Source organism: Biomphalaria glabrata, chromosome 13 (genome assembly GCF_947242115.1).
Source record: "Biomphalaria glabrata chromosome 13, xgBioGlab47.1, whole genome shotgun sequence".
Taxonomy (NCBI): Eukaryota; Metazoa; Mollusca; class Gastropoda; family Planorbidae; genus Biomphalaria; species Biomphalaria glabrata.
Genome location: NC_074723.1, coordinates 6,602,468 through 6,615,326, shown reverse-complemented (window position 1 = coordinate 6,615,326; position 12,859 = coordinate 6,602,468). Strand labels below are relative to the sequence as shown.

General features: G+C 38.4%; 1 protein-coding gene across 4 annotated transcripts in view; it reads left to right on the top strand.

Moving 5' to 3' along the window:
* LOC106072847 (arginine-glutamic acid dipeptide repeats protein-like) overlaps positions 1 to 12,859 on the top strand; it is a 204,825-nt gene that overhangs the window by 27,973 nt on the left and 163,993 nt on the right. For all 4 annotated transcript variants that reach the window (XM_056008937.1, XM_056008938.1, XM_056008936.1 and 1 more), the window contains exon 2: positions 6,621 to 6,711. The gene's annotated coding sequence lies outside the window, so the exon portion shown is untranslated. The remainder of the gene's footprint in view (positions 1 to 6,620; positions 6,712 to 12,859) is intronic.

Genomic DNA, 12,859 nt, shown 5'->3' with positions numbered 1-12,859 from the left:
AAGACATTGAAGCATGGGCATTCTCAAAACTCTGGAAGACATTGAATCATGGGCATTCTCAAAACTCTGGAAGACATTGGAATCATGGACATTGTCAAAACTCTGAATACATTGAATCATGGGCATTCTCAAAACTCTGGAAGACATTGAATCATGGGCATTCTCAAAACTCTGGAAGACATTGGAATCATGGACATTGTCAAAACTCTGGAAGACATTGAATCATGGACATTGTCAAAACTATGGAAGACATTGAAGCATGGGCATTCTGAAAACTCTGGAAGACATTGAATCATGGGCATTCTCAAAACTCTGGAAGATATTGATGCATGGGCATTCTCACAACTCTAGAAGACGTTGAATCATGGGCATTCTCACAACTCTGGAAGACATTGAAGCATGGGCATTCTCAAAGCTCTGAAAGACATTGAAGCATGGTCATTCTCACAACTCTGGAAGACATTGGAATCATGGACATTGTCAAAACTCTGAATACATTGAATCATGGGCATTCTCAAAACTGGAAGACATTGAATCATGGACATTGTCAAAACTATGGAAGACATTGAAGCATGGGCATTCTCAAAACTCTGGAAGACATTGAAGCATGGGCATTCTCAAAACTCTGGAAGACATTGAATCATGGGCATTCTCAAAACTCTGGAAGACATTGAATCAAGTGCATTCTCAAAACTCTGGGAGACATTGAATCATGGACATTGTCAAAACTGTGGAAGACATTGAAGCATGGGCATTCTCAAAACTCTGGAAGACATTGAATCATGGACATTGTCAAGAACTGTGAAAGACATTGAATCATGGACATTGTCAAAACTGTGGAAGACATTGAATCATGGGCATTCTCAAAACTCTGGAAGACATTGAATCATGGGCATTCTCAAACATCTGGAAGACATTGAATCATGGATATTTTCAGAAATCTGGAAGTCATTTTAACTCTTCAACTGATAAAAGTGATCATGGATGTTTCCTGCAAATTCCAGAGTTCCAAAAAAACAACAACAACAACAAAAAAAAAAAAACAACTGACCAGGCTTAAAACTATTTGCTTTTTAAAGTCTATGTATTATTATACATTCCATCAACTTCTTTTGCCGGGTTTCGACTTTCTAATAGTTTCTAAGTCACCGCTGTAGCTTATGAACTCCAAAGAAAAAGAGAGAGAAAAAGAAAGTGTGACATTTCTGGTGTCTAATCTACAATGTAAGCCAATGTTTTCAGCTGCCTCGAGCTAGGTCAGGGGTTAAAGTTCAAGCCATTTAACACTTTTGTACTACGGTACATTTTATGTCAATTATTGGTTCAGCCACCTGATGGCATCCTAGCGTAGTGAGAAAGTTGAAGGCATGAAATAGCGCTAAACAAAAACAATTGGTAACAAATATTTCTCATCGTTACATATTTGTTGTTGTTGGTCTAGATCTATTACACATTTGATTACATTCAAACTAGTAACTAGTTGATACAATTACACTTTGCTTAAGCTTTTTTTTTTAAAGTATTTTTTTAAATGTTTTTTTTTGTTTTAAATATCAGACCATCGCGTGCTCGTTTGATCATCTGTAAGCATATGTGTATATTTACTATATGTTTGTGTGTGTGTGTGTGTGTGTCTGTTGGCCCCTATTTGTCTGTGTGTTTCTGCTGCCTTGAGATTACCAGATTTATTGACTCTTTGTTTATGAAGAGGCGACTTAGATCAGGGGCTAAGGTTTTTTTTTTTTTTTCTTCTCTTTTTCTGGGTTTCCGTTTGACGTGCTGTATTAGAAGTGACGATACAGATTCGTGACTTGTCCTGACGTTATTACAGCGGGGGGGGGGCTACCTTCTGCTACCGGTGTGTATGTCTAAGGGGATTGCACATAGAACATATTCTGCCCCCCATTTGGTCTAGCGCCCTGAGCTTTTTCTTCTTTTTCTCCCGTTGCCGTTTTTATTGACGTTAGAATGATCTTGGGTGGCGTTTTATGGGGGAATAAAACTTGCGCCAGAGACCAGGGTGCGGGCAGGAGGGTGTCTTTCAATGCCCCTCCTTGTGGCAGGAGGACCACGCACGCGCACACATGCTACACACACTCGCGCGCAGCACTGTGTCGAGTGACACGGGGCGTGAGTAGAGACATAAGGGCTGTGCCTGGTTACTGGGGGAAAGAGAGAAGCGGCAGTGGGGGAATAAGAGAGTGAAAGAGAGATTGAGTAGATAGCAAGTGAAGGGGAATGAGCGAGAGAGAGAGAGAGAGAGAGATGTGATTTGAGTATGGGTAAAACGAAATAAAAAAGAGAATAGATGTTGGGTAACAAAGTGAGCGATAAAGTGAATCAAAGTGAGTTGACGTTTAAAAAAAAGTGGAGAGAAAGAGAGATAGCTAGTCTGGACATTGGTGAAACAATAAAAGTAGAGTGAAGAATAGAGAGAAAGTGAGGAAAAGGTGTTCGACTAAACGCGGTGAGAAAGAAAGATGCGAGAGAGATAGAGTGAGGGTGTATGGAGACAGGTGTGAGTACGGCAGAGAGAAATGCAAATCGAGATGAAATGATTTAGTCAGAAAGTAGGTTTCTGCTAATGGGATACATTGATTACGAAATATCACAGTGTCTGAAAAGTAACACATACACACATACACACACTGAAGGGCGATCACAAAATGGAAAGGAGAAATAGTTCGGATATTCCCGATTCTCCCAAACGTAAAAGAGTTGACTGTAAACAATCGTCTGCAGGTTGATTTGTAAAGAAACAGTTGATTGTAGTGCTACAGGCCTGTTTTAAACATCAAACTTGAAGTAATGCATGCAGAGATTCCTAGAACATGATCAGCTTTACATTGGCTGAGTGTTGTCTTTATGTTTAGAAGCTGCATGAAGTTATTCAAGTACAATTCAAAATGGTTTCTGTGACTTGAAGGAAAACAAAAAGTTGACTTATTTACTCTGATACTGATACTTTGAAGCTTTCAGATAACATTTCAACCATTTTGTTAAACTCCTTATTGCATTTTCAAAGGCTCATGGTAAAAAAACAAAAAAAACAGCTCTCGTTGTAAATAGGTCAGGATAACTCTATATGCCTCGCCCCCAAGCACTGCCCTATTAAAGTTATAGCTAAAGCGAAAGCGGAAGTGCTAATGCTAGACATGATTAGAAACATTTTCAATACAAATAGTGTGCCAAACGTTTTTCTTTAATCGCTCTCTTTAAGGAAAGACACAAATGATTGAATAGAATTACTAATTACTTTAAAACGTAACTACCGAGACTACATAGTTAATGTGTCATACGTTCATGTATCCGTGATGTCATTAGGCTGGGGGCGGGTACGTAAACCATTTAAAACCTTTAATTCACGCAGAAATGATACAATTTCATTAGCCAAGCACCCTCATAGCTCTCTGGGGATGTGATGATCCCAGCCCCGCTGTCTAGAGTGCTCTAAATAGTCAGTAGGTCAGTGTCCACCCTCCCTCCCCTCTCTCTACCAGTTGTTGAGCTCCATCATACCATCTGAATCCTTTAATGACAAGATCCCATCATGTCCTCAATACGCCTCTCACCGGGTGAAACTATTGTGACGTTTCGTTTATCGACCCCCCCCTCCCTTGCTCAACATTAACACCAGTTAAAGGCCAAATTGAATACATCTAGCTGCTTTTAGATTTAGGTCTAGTGTCCCATGGTATATGAGCGGCTGTATTTGATTAGTATAAGTAATAAATGTTCTTTGTCCTAGTAAATTAAAACATTTACATTATATGGTGTTAGAATATTGGTTTCAAGAGAAATACATTGTGCACATATGAATAATACAATATCGGACGGCGACTGCGTGGTCGTGTCAGACTTAGATGGACATATCTATCCTGAACCTCAATAAACCACAACAAATGTTATATCATATCATCCATGGATATCATTGCTAATGGTAGTAGGTTGGTTATTATCGGTCAGAAGGAGAGAGTGAGATTGCTGGCATGGCCGTTACAGATGCGGCTTTGAAAGGGAGAAGTAGGTAGAAATGTACCTGTCTACTAGACTAAAACATCAGTTACCTGCAAGGACCCTGGCAAATCTCTTTAAACATAAGAATCTTGGAAAGGTTTGAGACCGAAATCTGAGCTTTATGTTCCTAGCTACATTTTCAAATGTCTGAAGCATCAATTATGAAAAACTTAGCATGACACTTCACAAACCTAGCGATTATGTAAAACAATATATGTGTATAAGCAACATTGTAGAACATACCAATTTTATTGCCGCAATTTTAATGTATATCATTTAAGATTTTAGCGTTGGAAGAGTGGAGTCTTATTTTGAAAATTATAGTCTAATGGACGAGACTTTATCAACATGTCTCACTTTCTTGAATTCCATACATTTAGGATTTGAATGGCTCCTTACAAAAGTGTTTAAATGAAATTTGGTTAATACATAGATCTAGTGTTTCTGTTCTGTTTCGTCTGTCACTATGAATCATCTCACAAGCTTGGGCGACGGTCATTTTCGACATTGGACGAGTAGAGATTCGTGGAAATGAAGGGGGTTGGGGCTTTGAATGGGAGAAAGAGGAGCTATCAAGTCTGCTCACGATCTGGGTAAAGTGATTTGAGCTCCGTGCGCCGTGACTCACCGTCTTGTCCTCGTGGACATTGTCTCTGGCTTCCTTACCGCACAATGTCTTGTGTCCTCACGCCTACGTCACCGTGTCCTGTGAGTCCACATGTCTACGTTACAGTGGAGGACTAGACAATGGTTTTGGTAGCAGCGTAGCCAATAGACTTAGTCTTAATTATTGGCCATGCCTTTACCCTCAGCTCTCTTTATAAAGGTTGCCCATTGTGGTTCTCCTTTAACGACCCTGGCATTTCTACAATAATAAAGGTAGTAGTAGTAGTAGTAGGCTAATATGTCTCGAGTTTATTCTAGAGCGTATTGGTATCTGCTAGTTGCAGTTGCTGTTTCAAGAACAAAGTCTGCACCATACATGTATAATATCTATGGTTTGCACATTGTATGCACACATTTATACACATTTTTAACAGAATTTGTTCATTGTATGCGCATTGTATGTGTACACAGTTTTGAGGATATAAATTTAGTAAGCGGTTCGTATTATTTTATCACTTGTACTTTTGATGTTCTGATTGTGGTTATCAAAATGTCCATGTCTCTTTCTAAAAACAAAGACTGCAATGTACTCTCTGGCGTATTTATTGATAGGTTGTCGTTCTTAGTTGTTGATAGCCACATGTCTTTTCTTTGACTTGTTTTCTTAAAACCCAAAGTTGAGATTACTTCTTTATATTGACACTTAACACTATAATAAGCCAATATTAACTAAAGTTGTCTTTTCTTTGCCAAATTCCTTAGTTGATATCTCTAAGTTTGTCAAATGTTATTTTATTTGTTTATGTGTTACCGGCTAATAGATCTATACATTAAAAAAATAAGTCTCTGTTTCACTAGGGTGCATATTGAAAAACTATCTGACTGACTATCTGGCCATTTTTTTAATAAGTAACATGAAACGAGTTTTTAACAAGTTTTTAACCTGCTCTAAGCTGGGGAAACCAAAGGCGTTTGACAAAACTCTCGTCAACCCTCGGCATGTAACTGCGTACCATTTGTCATTCAGACTAGAGAGTTTGATTGTAAGATTGTAGACACTTGTTATGATTGTGTTTTCCAATAATTAATTAGATTAAAAAACAAACAAACCCTGCTGGCTTTGTTTTTCTGTGAGTCATGACAACTTTTGACGTTGCTTTGAACTCTGGGTAGAAACCCCCCAATATTTAGTTGCAGACATCGGCTTTGAAAGGTGTGTTCGTAATAAGCTATTAGAGCGAACGCAATGATGTTGATGGTGTGTGCAAGATGTATTAGAGAGTGTGTGTGGGTGGGTGATTGTAAACTTATGTTAACATATAGAGTATGTGCTTAACACTCCATCAATTATGTTGTAATACAAGTATTAACTTCCTCTGGGATGAAAGCCAAAATAAACAGTCACCTCTCTCTCTCGCCCGCACGCTCACTCTCTTGCTCCATAGACTCTTTTTTTTTTCTCTCTCTTCCTATCGCTTTCAACTCCTCTCTAGCTTGCCCTGTTGATTGTCATGGCTGTTATCTGTAATATCTATCAAGTATCGCTCAATCGATCTATTAGTACTGCCACATCATTATATGGCCACGTCAAATGTTTCCGTGTCTCTACCACACGTGAGACGTCTGCTATTCAGCGTGATCTACTACAGCCTAGAGGGCCAAAAAAATTAACTTATCCTTAGGGGCAACAGTTCATTATTGCTAGGGCCAAAAGTAAAATTGCCTCTAGGACCAACATTTAACAATCCATTGGGCCGACAGTTAACTTGTCTCTAGGGCCAATGGTTAACTATCCATTGGGTCAACGGTCAACGTATCTCTAGGGCCAATGGTTAACTATCCATTGGGTCAACGGTCAACGTATCTCTAGGGCTGTTGTTGACGCTCGTTGACTTGTAGCATCAAACTGCTGGTAGGCAACTAAACTGTTGTAGGCTTCATAAATTAACTAATAAAACTTCAAAAAAAACTTGATCAAAATTTTTTTTTTTCATCAGCCCAGACAAAACAAAATGTCAAAGGAGCAAGAACTGGGATTTGTGTCCTGAAGAGCTACATAAGTGATGGGAGTTAATTGTGTAACACAAGGTATGTATCAGTTATCTTGCACACCCACACAGTACATCATCTTTGTGAAGAACTTTGTGTGGGGAGGGCAGCAACGCGAGGTTGGGTGGGGGGATGAATTTAAAAAGGTTGGCACCAACTTGCAAGAACAACATGGTGATAGCCACAAGCCTAAAGTGAATTTGTCTCTAGCATAACGTAGGATACATGATACAGTTGTTATGTTCGTAATAGACCAACAGTTAACTGGAATATAAGGCCATCGGTCACATTGTCAATAGGGACAACAGGCAACATGTCTATATTGCCAACAGTTTACTTATCTATGGGGCCAACGGTTAACTTGTCTATGGGGCCATAAATGAGCTTGCCTTTAGGGCCAACAGTTACAGAGCATAACTCTATATATCTTACAAACACTAGGTGACTAGACAGAGATGAAACGCTAGCCATCAGTCTATAGAGCACAAAACATCTCTGTAGAGAACACAAGATATATATATATATATATATATATATATATATATATATATATATATATATATATATATATATATATATATATATATATATATATATATATATATATATATATATATATATATATATATATATATATATATATATATATATATAGAACATTGGGCGTCTATCTAAACAACACACGACACGTATATATCAAACTGATTCTGACTAATCATTGCTATCAAAGTCTACGACATTTCATCTTTTTTTTTTTTTTTAAATATTCACAGACTAGCAAACCATCATCCATAACGTAATTTTATTCCTTGAATGTTGTTGAACATTTTCCGCGTGTTTAAGATAAATAGCCCTGTGCTGAGATATAGAGAGGCTGATATTGTCAATCTAATATTTATATCAATGTCATCGCCTAAAAACAACGAGAACAGACTGTCATAGACCCTGGTGTGACATTTAAAGTGCTGTTAAACATGTATGAAGCGCGTCATACTATAGTCTGGTCATAGATTTCAACGTGCAGAAGACATGATGATTATATAGAGTTAAGTTGATTGTGTATATTGTTGGAGTGTTACACTTGGTGTCAGAAGCAATTCGTTAAGGAGAAAGAGCAGGAGAGAGAGAGAGATAAAGTTGGGAAAGAGAGAGTGGACAGAGAAAAAGATATAAAAGAGAGAGATGGAAAGAAAGAAAAAGAGAAAGAAAATAAAAACTGCGAGCATTGTTTGTTTTCCGAATGTGAAAGCGGCTACACGTTTAGGTTTGGTAGTCTGTCTGTCTGTCCGTTTTGTCACGTTTAGATTTCAGAAAGTAAAAGCGCCATTATAGTTCGTATCATGCTAAAAGTATGTTCCTTTTTTAAAAATTACACGAAAAACTAAAATGACGACACTTTATATCAATAGAACTAATATTAAGGGACATTACTCTTGTGCACCTTACATATCACCACTATGGTACGAGATTTTAATGACCCCTCTCTGTTCCATAAGGGACTTGTTATATACAGCGTCTTTCTGTTCAAAAGAACCAACTGTTCCCTGGGTTATCGACCTTATATGATACGAACCATATATTTTTGTGTGACTTGTCGCAGCTGGTGAATGCACCGGATCACGTTGTGATTGCATGTAAAGAAGAAACATTGGGACAAAGTGTGCACGCTTAACTGTGCAGAATCAAACAATGGATTGTAGAGGCCTCTGTACATCTAGGATTAAACCACTTGAATTTTATAACAATATCAAAGCTTTCTTTGTCAGTCATTTAACTGAGTGGTCAAAGTGTTATCGAGGGTAGTGACTAAAATTTTCTGATTTTCTCCATCGCTGAGCTATTGTTTTGTTAATGGCGTCTTCGAATGTTTATCAATACACTTGTCGTGCATACATGCTTCACCTTAATTACTCATTCAAAACAAGTGACCGTTACGAGCAGATGGGACTATGAGGATGAAAACACGGAACTGCAGACTAGTAGGTTTATAGACATTTTAATCTTGAGATGATGGTTAAACACTGACACTAGTATTGACACATATTTCTCAATGAGAGTCACTCTGCCTCTTTCAGCACGCATTCGCACCATTCCCCATGCACACACGTAACACGAACTCACGACAAGGTTTCCGTTGCTCTGTTTTTGAAAGCCATGTACATTTTGTTAACATCATCAATCAAAATTTAAGAACCACTCTTGTATATCCCGATGGGAAGTATCACGATATAGGCAATATCCAACCAACTAAATAAATGGTCAATAAATAAATGGTCTATAAATAAAGGGTCTATAAATAAATGGTCTATAAATAAGGGTCTTTAAATAAATGGTCATAAATAAATGGTCATAAATAAAGGGTCTATAAATAAATGGTCATAAATAAAGGGTCTATAAATAAATGGTCTATAAATAAATGGTCATAAATAAAGGGTCTATAAATAAATGGTCTATAAATAAAGGGTCTATAAATAAAGGGTCTATAAATAAATGGTCATAAATAAATGGTCATAAATAAAGGGTCTATAAATAAATGGTCATAAATAAAGGGTCTATAAATAATTGGTCTATAAATAAATGGTCATAAATAAAGGGTCTATAAATAAATGGTCAATAAATAAATGGTCAAACAATTGTTACATAGCATTCTATCTCGGTAGTTGTTGCTAATGAAAATAATCAAGGAGTCACAACGATCAAGTATCAAGTCACAACGCTCAAGTATCAAGTCACAACACTCAAGTATCAAGTCATAACGCTCAAGTATCAAGTCGCAACACTCAAGTATCAAGTCATAACGCTCAAGTATCAAGTCACAATACTCAAGTATCAAGTCACAACACTTAAGTATCAAGTCACAACACTCAAGTATCAAGTCATAACGCTCAAGTATCAAGTCACAACACTCAAGTATCAAGTCACAACACTCAAGTATCAAGTCACAACGCTCAAGTATCAAGTCACAACACTCAAGTATCAAGTCACAACGCTCAAGTATCAAATTAGTGTTGCTAGCATCAAGTGCGTTATATTTATTCAAATAAAAACTGAATATTTTACGTTGGTAACACATGGAGAAAACGAACAAACCTATCTCTCCACTGAGTAAATCTTTATGTACAATTATCATCTGAAAGCTACTGTTCTCTCCTTTCCCTAGTCGTCTGTATGGGGGCGGGGGGTGATCGTCTATCCTGCTCTGCTACAAACAGATGTCGTTTGTCAAGCTCCAACTCTTTGTGCTCGTTAGCGGGGCTGGGGCGGAGCGGGACGGGAGCTGTCTCTGATGATATCGGCTGAGATTATGATGGGAAACTAACAAAAGGTGGCAACAGGGTGTAGTATCACAGTCACAGAGACACTTGTCCTAGCGTTAGTCTTCATTGATTTCCCTGCTGAGCCGCTGAATGAGTTATTTATCTATGTACATTTGTGGAACAGAAGTGTGTCGTGTTTACTTCTATAGTTCTTTGCTGCTACGGGTTGAGCTACAAACTAATTAACACTTGACCTAGGGTCGCCTCGGAGTGTTAGGATTGACCCGTTCGCATGTCCATCTCAAGCTGTTTGTTCTATCTGGACGAATCCAAAGAACCAACTAATAAAGACACTGGTCTGTTATCATTCTTAACGTTATTACTCCTCTCCACCCCCCCCCCCCCTGTTTCTTAAGCAAAGCTTTTATCAACTCATTCTGTCTGTCTGTCTGGGTGGATTATTTTTTCTTCCACTTTCCATCCTCGGATCAAGTTGACATTTGGCACAGTTACTCATACTCGAAGACAATACACGAATCAATTAACCAGTTAATCAGTTATTTGTAGTTAAGTAATTGTGTTTATATAGAAAAAAAGGCGATACAACTTGCCATATTGAGATATGTGTCAGTAATTGTGCGATGCTACTTTGTGTGTTTTTTTTAAAAGCATGTTCTATATTTTGCTTGTTTTTCTCCTCTTAACATGTATGTTTTTTTTTGTTTTTTTTTTTCAAAATGCCGGACGTAGCCAGAAGTAAAGGCTTGCTTTGACTTAAGTAAATCTCCATTAGTCAAGTGTTTATGCCGAGTCAATTACACGAGAAGCTGTCACTTTACGCCATGATGTTTTGACCTCTAAGTGGCTCCTTTACCTGTCTCTGACTAGGACACGACCTAGTCCTACTGTAGAACGTCTATTTTCATGAGGGTTCATTTTGCAATGGTCTGTTTTGCAAGTGTTATTTATATATATATATATATATATATATATATATATATATATATATGTCTGGGAACGGTAGGGTTGGAATGGGGAAGGTTAGACATGGAATAACACCAAAGTAGCTTTATATCTAGCGTAGTACCAAACTGTTTACTATTATCAGGTGCTGGCTGAATACGCTCTCTCTCTCTCTCTCTCTCTTTCTCGTTCTTTCTCTCAAATACACACACACTCCCCCACACACTCCCCCAAGCGCCTCCTCATGCATATTATAAATGGTAAAACAAAAATGCTTTCTCTCTCTCTCTCTTTATATTTATATATATATGACATTATGTGTTTGTCTTTCCAGTGACGTAACTCGTGAGGTCAGGCCGTTTCGTGACCTTGTTTACGTGTAGTCTGCTGTTGTCTGCAGTCGTAAGGGTGGAACGTTGCCCCTTTGTCTGCTGTACTCTCCACAAGTGGTAGATTCCAACACCTAGGTATCTAGAGGACGACAGAGATGATTTCCATGATTGGGTACTTGACGCCCTGGGGAGTAGCTGGTGTAGTTAGATCGCTGCGTTTTGTCTCGGAGGTTTTTGTTTTTGTTTGGTTCGTAAGGGATTTAATAGCATTGTTTATCCTGAGCTGAAAATCTGTATATTCTATGTGTGTATAGAAGGAGAGAGACCGTTTGACAGACACAGGCATACACACTAACCCAAGCACACATAGTACACGGCCCAGACACTAACACAAGCACACCTAGTACACGGCCCAGACACAGAGATACACACTAACCCAAGAACACCTAGTACACGGCCCAGATACAGATATACACACTAACCCATGCACACCTAGTACACGGCCCAGACACAGAGATACACACTAACCCAAGCACACCTAGTACACGGCCCAGACACAGAGATACACACTAACCCAAGCACACCTAGTACACGGCCCAGACACAGAGATACACACTAACCCAAGCACACCTAGTACACGGCCCAGACACAGAGATACACACTAACCCAAGCACACCTAGTACACGGCCCAGACACAGAGATACACGACGTGACAATTACTTGTGCCTGGTCATTATCAACGTTCGCAAAATGGCGCGTTTTGTCCAACGTGTGATGATTGGTCAGTGACTGGCTGCGACTTAGACACAAGATGTATAATCGGCCCTCCAGTCTTAAAAAGGCCGAATCACGGCCGAATCACGGGCATGTAGCGCTGGTTGGTACCAGAGTTCTAGTAGAGACGTAGTGTCATGTTGATGTGATCTCATTTATTGTTTTCTAGTAAAACGTCCTCAGCTTATTCTTTCTAGGTTTTTCTGGGTATTTGTGTGTATGTAGGGCCCATCATTCCTGAGCAGTCTGTGTGAAGATGTCAGTGTATCTAATTTGTTAAACGATATCACGAAACGAAGTACAAGTTATTTCTATCACACCCATTGTCGGATCATGTTCACACTTAACACAATTATTTGTTGTGCAAAACATGAATCAATAACAAATTAACCAATTAGTTATTCTTATATTACGATTTATGCCCCTTTTTTTCTCTCCCACTTCCCAAAATCGGATAAAGTTGAAATTTTGCATAATTATACATAGTCGATGACATTGTATGATTTGTATAATCATTTAGTGGTAATTAATTAATTTTGATCCACAAAAGGGAACTTATTCCTGTACTATTGAGATATATGACATTGATTTTACGGTTCTTCCCCTTAGATTATTATTATTATTTATTTTTTTAAAAGATTTTTGCTTGTTACTGTATCTGAACTGAAAGGTCATATCTTAGTGTGACAAGAACGTGTTCGGCCTAACAATAAAGCAAGAAAGCCACCTGGAGATCGATTCACAACTGATCGCGAGCCTTTTAGTTCACCGCGAGTCTTTTAGTTCACCGCGAGTCTTAGTTCACCGCGAGTCTTATTTCACCCACCCTTTTCTGTTTGCCTGTACAGCGCTTCGAGGGCT